We start from the raw sequence: 8,801 nt of genomic DNA, 5'->3' as shown, positions 1-8,801 counted from the left end.
CACTGCTATATTTAAAATAGATAACCAACAAGGACCTACTGTATAGCTCATGGAACTCTGCTCAATGTTAGTGGCAGCCTGGATGGCAGAGAGGTTTTGGGGAGAATGGACACATGTGTATGTATGGCCGAGTGCCTCCACTGTTCACCTGAATCTATCACAACATTGTATGTTAGTCAGCTAAATCCCAATACAAAATAAAAAAACTTAAAAAAAAGACAGACTCACAGATATAGAGAACAGACTTGTGGTTGCTAAGGGGAAGGGAGTAGGGGAAGGAAGCACCAGGAGTGCGGCATTAGCAGATGCAAACTATTGTGTATAGGACAGATACACAGCAAGAGAACTATAATCAATGTCCTGTGACAAACCATAATGGAAAATAATTTTTTTTATAGAAGAATGTCTACATATGTATAACTGAGTCACTTTTCTGTACAGCAGAGATTGGCACTACATTGTAAATCAACTATACTTCAATAAAAAATAAAATTAAAAAAATAAAGATGGTGCTGGTGTAACTGGAAAAAATAAAGCATGATTCCTGCATCATGCCATGTGTGTGTGTGCTGAGTCGCTTCAATTGTGTCCTGCTCTTTGGGACCCTATGGACTGTAGCCCACCAGGCTTCTCTGTCCATGAGATTCTCCAGGCAAGAATACTGCAGTGGGTTGCCATGCCCTCCTCCAGGGGATCTTCCTAACCTAGGGATCGAACCAGTATCTCTTACATCTCTTGCATTTGCAGGCGGGTTCTTTACCACTAGTGCCGCCTGGGAAGCCCATATCATGCCATTCAGGAGACAAATTCTAACGAACAAAATACTTACAGATAAAAAAATCAGTAAAGATCTTGGAAGAAAACTGAAGAAATTTTGTGTGCAGTTTTGTGATGGACAGGTACCTTTACGATAAGGACTCTCAAGTCCACATAATAAAATATCAGTAAAAATCCTAGGCAGATGATGACTGTAAACAAAGCAATGGGCAGGATTGTAGCATGCAAGGCAGATGAAAGACAGTTGTACGAATAAAAGAATAATAACCAAGAAGATTGGGCAAAAAATATAAATAGGCAAATTATAGAATGAAAAAATCCAAGAGGCCAATAAAACATATGAAAAGATGTTCTGCCTTTGTTATCCAGGGAAATGGCAGTTAAAGCAAAAATAAGACATCATTTTCTAGCCATTAATTGGCAAAATAGAAGATGACTTATGAAGTCAATGCTGCTTGGAACGCTAAGAAAAGGATCCTCTCATGTATTGCTGGTGGCAGTGTGATTTGTTACAAAAACAAATCAGTAATTTATTTGGCTGCACCAGGTCTTAGTAGCTTCACTCAGGATCTCCGGTCTTCATTGCTGCATCGAACTCTTAGTTATGGCATGGATATCTAGTTCCCTGACCAAGGATCGAACCTGAGCTCCCTATATTGGGAGTTCAGAATCTTAGAACTTCCTCTTATTTACACTTATGAAGGTTATCACAGATCTTTGAGTTGGAGGAGTTAGATTTGATATAAGAAACTATAGTGTAGTTTTCATATGTAGTTACTTATAAACAAGCTTAGTAAATTCTTGGTCTTCTCATAAAAATAAAAACTCATGGCCAACATATCAAAAAATGTTTCATGATGAAAATATAGCGAAATAAAAAGAATTGAAAATTTAACACTTTTTCTTGACTTTAAAATTTTTAATTGGAGGATAATTGCTTTACAATATTGAATTGATTTCTGCCATACATTAACATGAATCAGCCATAAGTATACGTATGGGTTGTTTGTTTTAAAGTCACTATTGAATTTGTTCCAATATTGTTTCTGTTTTCTGTTTTGGTTTTTTGGCCAGTGGGGCATGTGGGATCTTAGCTCCCGCCTCTGCATTTAGGGGTGAAGTCTTAACCAGTGGACTGCTAGAGAGGTCCTTTGAGAAAAAGTTTAATACAAGCATAACATACAGGAGAATGCATGATTGGTAAATGAATTTTAATTTTAATGAATTTTCTAAAGTGAATATACCATCACCCAATCAAGAAACAGAACATTAACGGGATCCCAGAAATTTCCCCTCATACCTCCTCCAGTACTACCTGTGACCTCCTCCTGAGAGGTAAACACTATCTTGTCTTCTAATAACCCAGATGAATTTTTCTGGGGTTTTGACCTTCATTTAAGTGAAATCATTCAGTATGTACTCTTTTGTGGCTGGCACCTTTCGCTCAATGTTATATGTGGGATATTCATCCAAGTTGCTGGATATAGCAGCAATTCATTCATTTTATTATTGTACAATATATCACATGGGCTTCCCTTGTGGCTTAGCTGGTAAAGAATCTGCCTGCAATGTGGGACACCTGGGTTCAATCCCTGGGTTGAGAAGATCCCCTGGAGAAGGAAAGGCTACCCACTCCAGTATTCTGGCCTGGAGAAGTCCATGGACTGTATAGTCCATGGGATTGCAAAGAGTCGGACATGACTGAGCGACTTTCACTTTACTTTCATATCACACGACTCATGGTGGAGGAGTTATGCACTATTTGTGTAACTCTATTGGGGGAAGACTATCATAAGCTTCTGCGTAGTTTCCTTCAGACTTGGCTCATGTACCTTTTCCCTTTGCTGATTTTGCTTTGTCTCTTCTGCATCCTTTCATAAGGATAACTAACAGCCACGAATATGACTAGAGGTTTAATCCTGAGTCCTCATAGTGAATCGTTGACCCTGGGGCTGGTTGTCTTGGAGACCTCTGATACAAATGGTGTCAGAAGTGGGATTCACTAGCCCCACCTCTAACTCACTGAGCTTCAGCAATAGCGTTGCTTCAGAAGAGGAAATGAAGATGAAGGGATGGGATATGATGAAAATTTGGTTCCTGGGTGATTGTGGAGTCATCCATGGTATGAAATAGCACTGAGTTGCCATCTGTTGTGAGAGGTAGAAGTTGTTGTTGTTTAGTTGATAAGTCGTATCCGACTCGTTGCAACCCAATGGACTATAGCCTGCAGGCTCCTCTGTCCATAGTATTCTCCAGGCAAGAATACTGGAGTGGGTTGCCTTTTCCTTCACCAAGGGATCTTCCCGACCCAGGGGTCGAACTCGTGTCTCTTGCATTGGCAGCTGAATTCTTTTCCCCTGAGCCATCAGGGAAGCCCTAGGTAAAAGTTACTTATGGAATATGAGAGTAAGAGATCATTCCCAGGACAGCTGGCTCACTAGGTGCCCTGGCTGTTTTTGGCCATGCTGGCTAAAGTGAGGAGGAAACATGTGGGCTGAGTGATGCTTCTAGGTTTTGTTTTCTCCTCCAGGAAGAGAAGAAAGGGCTCCTAAATTCCATCTTCCCACTTGCATACTAGCCATGATTTTTCCTGAAAGCTATAATATTAATTTTGTAAGTGCTAAATTGACTTCTAGAGGTTTGAGTGAAATTTCAATGAGGAAAAAAAGGGTGGTATTTTAGTTGCTTTGTATCTTGTTACTCTTGCATATGGCTGTATGGTAAAATTGATATAAAATGTTAAGTGCTTTTAATTTCATAAATTCTAGAGGGATCATCCTTATAGGAAGAGCTGCAAAGTAGGGAGACTCAAATTCCTTGCTTTTTTGCCACTGATGGATGGATTAGGATGAACTGTTTTGAGTATTGTAAACAGAACAAGTTTCCATGGGTGGTGATCCTTTTTTTTTTTTAATTGTATTTTTTGACCTCACATTTTGGCATTCAGGATCTTAGTTCCCTGATCAGGGATTGAACCCATGACCCTTGCAGTGGGAGTGCAGTGTCTTAACCACTGGACCACCAGGGAAGTCCCAATAGGTGATGATCTTTAATAATGACATTTGCCTATTGAAGTCCAAGGGAAAAAAATGAGACAACATAAAAAAGAAAGCCAATCTCCATATAAAGATACAATTTTGGAGTTTTAAGCAATTTTCAGTGAGTGTGTATATACTTGCTAGATGGGATACTGCTGCTGCCGGATTCATGAATTGCTTAATAAAGCCACTTAGAGATTAAAAAAAGAAATTTTCAGTTTTCTAAAGAAAGTAAAAATGAAAGTCGCTCAGTCATGTCCAACTCTTTAGGACCCCCATGGACTGTCCATGGAATTCTCCAGGCCAGAATACTGGAGTGGATAGCCTTTCCCTTCTCCAGGGGATCTTCCCAGCCCAGAGATTGAACCCAGGTCTCCCACACTGCAGGCAGATTCTTTACCAACTGAGCTATCAGGGGAGCCCATTTTTTTAAGGAACTCTTGTGAAATTGTATATCTGACAACTCTTATTTTTTTAAGTTTTATTTTATATTGGAGTATAGTTGATTAATGGGCTTCCCAGGTGGCACAGTGGTAAAGAACCCACCTGCCGGTGCAGGAGAGAAGATTCAGGTTCGATCCTTGGCTCGGGAAGATCTCCTGGAGGAGGAAATGGTAACCTGCTCCAATATTTTTACCTGGGAAATTTCATGGACAGAGGAGCCTGGTGGGCTACAGTCCATGGGGTCATAAAGAGTCAGACACGACTGAGCAAGCACATATATAATTGATTAATGATACTGTATTATTTTTAGGTATACAGCAAAGTGACTCAGTTATACATATACATGTATCCATTATTCTTCAAGTTCTTTTCCCATTTAGATTCTTACAGAATATTGAGCAGGGTTACCTGTGCTATACAGTAGGTCCTTGTCCTATGTCTGATAGCTCTCAAAGGCTGATGATTTTCTGGCCTGAGGTGCACATTTTGAGTGGATCAATTTGGACTCAAAGTTTGACAAGATAAAAAGAGCTTTGGAAAACCTTGCCTGTCACTTGGGCTTGGAACATGGCTATCTGGCCCTGTAGTGTCTTTGCTGCTGCTGAAAAAACATCTGCTGGCTTAAAAAAAATCCTGAACCAGCAGATCCTAGTTGCCTGGTCGTGTCTGTAAGTGAAAACCTGCTATGAGCTGTGCTGAAATGAAAGCAGGTGTAGCTCAATAACTAGAACTCACGCTCGAGGACTGTTACAGATTTAGGGCAGCCCTCTGTGGGGGCCAGAGCTGTGACAACGCTGTGCATGCTGGCTGGACCCTCTGGGTCACTCGCAGGTGCCCATAGGAAAGGGTTTATTCTCTGATAGGACTATCTAAATTTGAGCTCCCCACCAACTCTGTTTCTTTTTTTTCTTTTTCTTTGTAGATTTATTTTATTTGTTTCATTTTTTGGCTGTGGTGGGTCTTTGTCTCTGCTTGGGCTTTCTCTAGTTTCGGCACGTGGGGGCTACTCTTCGTTGTGGTGTGTGGGCTTCTCGTTGCAGTGGCTTCTCTTGTAAAGCACAGTTCTTAGCGCACACTGGCTCCAGTAGTTGAAGCACACAACTCAGTAATTGCAGCACAGAAGCTTAGCTGCGCTGGAGCATGTGGCATCTTCCCGGACCAGGGATCGAACAGATGTCCCTTGCATTGCAAGGTGGATTCACTACTGGGCCACCAGACAAGCCCCTCAGCTCTGTGTTTCTAACGCTGAGTAACTGAATTCCTAACTTGGGTTTCCTGCCCCCAAACTGCGGGTTGGAAGAAGACATCACAAGGATTGTGACCCCTCCACCCACTCCTGACAGATCTGACTCTTGACCCCTCTCTTGGGGGATGTCTCGTTTCTGTTGATTTGTGTTCAGTTTTCTGAATTAGATGCAGTTTGCAACAGTGGACCTGGAGAAGCAAGTGGCACCCCACTCCAGTATTCTTGCCTGGAATATCCCATGGACAGAGGAGCCTGGCGGGCTACAGTCCATGGGGTCACAAAGAGTCAGACATGACTTACCAACAGAACAACTATTTGGATTTTCTTTTCCTTCTTTTTAAAGATTTTTTTTTTAATGTGGACCATTTCTAAAGTGTTTTTTTGAATTTTGTTACAATATTGCCTCTATTCCATGTTTTGCCTTCTGGCTGCTAAGCATGTGGGATCCCAGCTCCCCATCCAGGGATTGGACCTGCACCCCTACATTGGAAGGTGTAGCCCTAACCATTGGACCACTAGGGAAGTCCCACTTGGATTTTGTTTTGAACTCTGGCAGCAGACTTTTGCTCTGGGGCAAAAATCTGAGTTTGCAGTCCATTTCTGAGTCAGATTAGCAAATAACCCAAGGGAGAAAGTCGCTGTGGTTCATCAGTGGCAATTTACCACACTTGCAAGAACTTCCAGATCTTACCTGTTGTTCTCAAGGCCTTTCCCCCAGTAGGACTTTGTCTCCTATGTATTAAATATCTGGATACCATGGGAGTTGTAACTCTGGTTTTCTGAGGTTTTGGTTTAGCTATTTAGTCTCCTACCCAGGAAGTTTTACAATGTATCAAATGTCTTAAGTAGGAGGTCTGTTTCTTTGCTATTTTTGTATTTATTTATTTATTTATTTGGCTGCAATGGGTCTTAGTTGCATCCTGCAGGATCTTTTGTTGCGGTGTGGGTATAGTTGCTCCACAGCATGTGGAATTTTAGTTCCCTGACCAGGGATGGAACCCACATCCCCTGCATTGCAAGGTGGATTCTTAACCACTGGACCACCTGGAAAGTCCTCAGAAGTCAATTTCTTGAAGCCCCTCAAATCTCTGGTTGATCCCTCCACCCTCAACACAACTTCTGAAAGTTCTGCTGGCTTCACTATGTCTCAGCAGTGGCCCCATGCCTGGACCAAGCCCAGATTCTTTGGACCATACCCAGAATTTGCAGAGGACTCGAGAGACACGAGGATCCTCAGCATTTGTCTGAAAATTCTTCCCTCTCTGGAGTTTTATTTCCTTCATCCTTGTTGCTTTCACAGCTCTCTGATATCTTTAAGATAAGATTGTAGTAATTGATCTGGCTTTTCTAGTTGTTCTGAGCAGAAGCACTGGCTTGCTTCATACTCAGTTCAGTTCAGTTCAGTCAGTCATATCTGACTCTTTGCAACCCCATGGACTGCAGCGCGCCAGACCTCCCTGTCCATCAGCAAGTCCCAGAGTTTACTCAAACTTATGTCCATTGAGTCAGTGATGCCATCCAACCAACCATCTCATCCTCTGTTGTCCCCTTCTCCTCCTGCCTTCAATCTTTCCCAGCATCAGGGTCCTTCTCATCAGGTGGCCAAAGTATTGGAGTTTCAGCTTCAGCATCAGTCCTTTCAATGAATATTTCAGGACTGATTTCCTTTAGGATGGACTGGTTGGATCGCCTTGCTGTCCAAGGCACTGACTTTGAAGAGTCTTCTCCAACACCACAGATCAAAAGCATCAATTCTTTGGCACTCAGCTTTCTTGAGAGCTTCATACTACTCCATCCTATCCAAACATCAATGTCTTCTGTTTTTTTCCTGTTTAAATCAAGTTTCTTGTGTGACTTCTCTGGTGGTCCAGTGGTTAAGACTCTGTGCTCCCAACACAGGGGGCCCAGGTTCAGTCCCTGGTCAGGGAATTAGATCCCACATGCTGCAAAGAAGATCGAAGATCCCACGTGCCACAACCAAGACCCAGTGCAGCCAAATAAAAAAATATTTAAAAAGCATCAACTTCACTGTGGTATAATTTACATACAATAAAATGTACCACTATAAGTGTACAGGTCAATGAGTTTTGACCAGTGTATGTCTGACCTATGCAACCATCATTACAGTCAAGATATACAACATCTCCACCACCCGCAATATGTTCTGTTGGGCTTTCCCAGTGGCTCAGAGACCAAGAATCCGCCTGCACTGCAGGAGATACAAGAGCCTGGGGTTTGATCCTCAGGTCAGGGAGATCCTCAGGAGGAGAAAATGGCAACCCACTCCAGTATTATTAGAAAATCCCATGGGCAGAGGAGCCTGGCAGGCTACAGTCCATAGCGTCGCAAAGGGTCGGACAGGACTGAGCTAATGAGCATAATATGTTTTGTCATGTTCCTTTGTAGTCAGTTCCACCTCCTTCCCCAGTCACAGGCAATTAGGCAACCATTGACCTGCTTTCTGGCACTACAGATTGACTTTTCTAGAATTTCACATAAGTGGAATCATACAGTATGTGCCCTCTTGTGCCTGGCTTATTTACTCAGCAAAATGTTTTTTGAGATTTATCTTTGGTATTGTATCAGTTGTCCTTCTTGAGCAGAATTCTGTTGAACTATATCACTGTTCATTGCTGAACAGTGTTCCATTCTGTGACTATACCATAATTGGCTTATCTATTCACTGGGTTGTTTCTGACTTTTATTATGAATAAATCTGCTACGAACATTATGTATAAGTCTTTGTGGGGATGTACGTTTTCACTTCACTTGGATAAATACTTAGAAGTGAAACTGTTGAGTTGTATGGTAAGTATAGATTTAACATTATACAAAATTGTTGAATTGTCTTCCAAAGTAGTTTTAACATTTGACATTCCTGCCAGCAATATATGAGAGGTTCAGTTGCTCTTCATCATCAGTCTCTTAAATTTTAACAATCTGAGTGATTATGTAGTGATATTTCACTGTGGTTCTGTGTTTCCCTAGTGACTAATCTTGTCGAACATTTTTTAAGTGTTCATAGACCATTATTTTCTTTAAATTATTTATTCATTTATTTGTGGCTGTGTTAGGCCTTTGTTGCTGCATAGACTTTTTCTCTCGTTGTGGTGAATGGGGGCTAATCTCTAATTGTGGTGGGTGGGCTTCTCATTGCAGTGGCTTCCCTTGCTGTGGAGCTTCTGCTCTCGGCACGCAGGCTTCAGTATTTGTGGCACGTAACTCAGTAGCTGTGGTGCTCAATAGGTGTGGGCTTAGTTGCTCCATGGCACGTGGGATCTTCCTGGACCAGGGAT

This window comes from Bos indicus, chromosome 18 (genome assembly GCF_029378745.1).
Source record: "Bos indicus isolate NIAB-ARS_2022 breed Sahiwal x Tharparkar chromosome 18, NIAB-ARS_B.indTharparkar_mat_pri_1.0, whole genome shotgun sequence".
Taxonomy (NCBI): Eukaryota; Metazoa; Chordata; class Mammalia; order Artiodactyla; family Bovidae; genus Bos; species Bos indicus.
Note: the sequence above shows the minus strand (reverse complement) of the source record.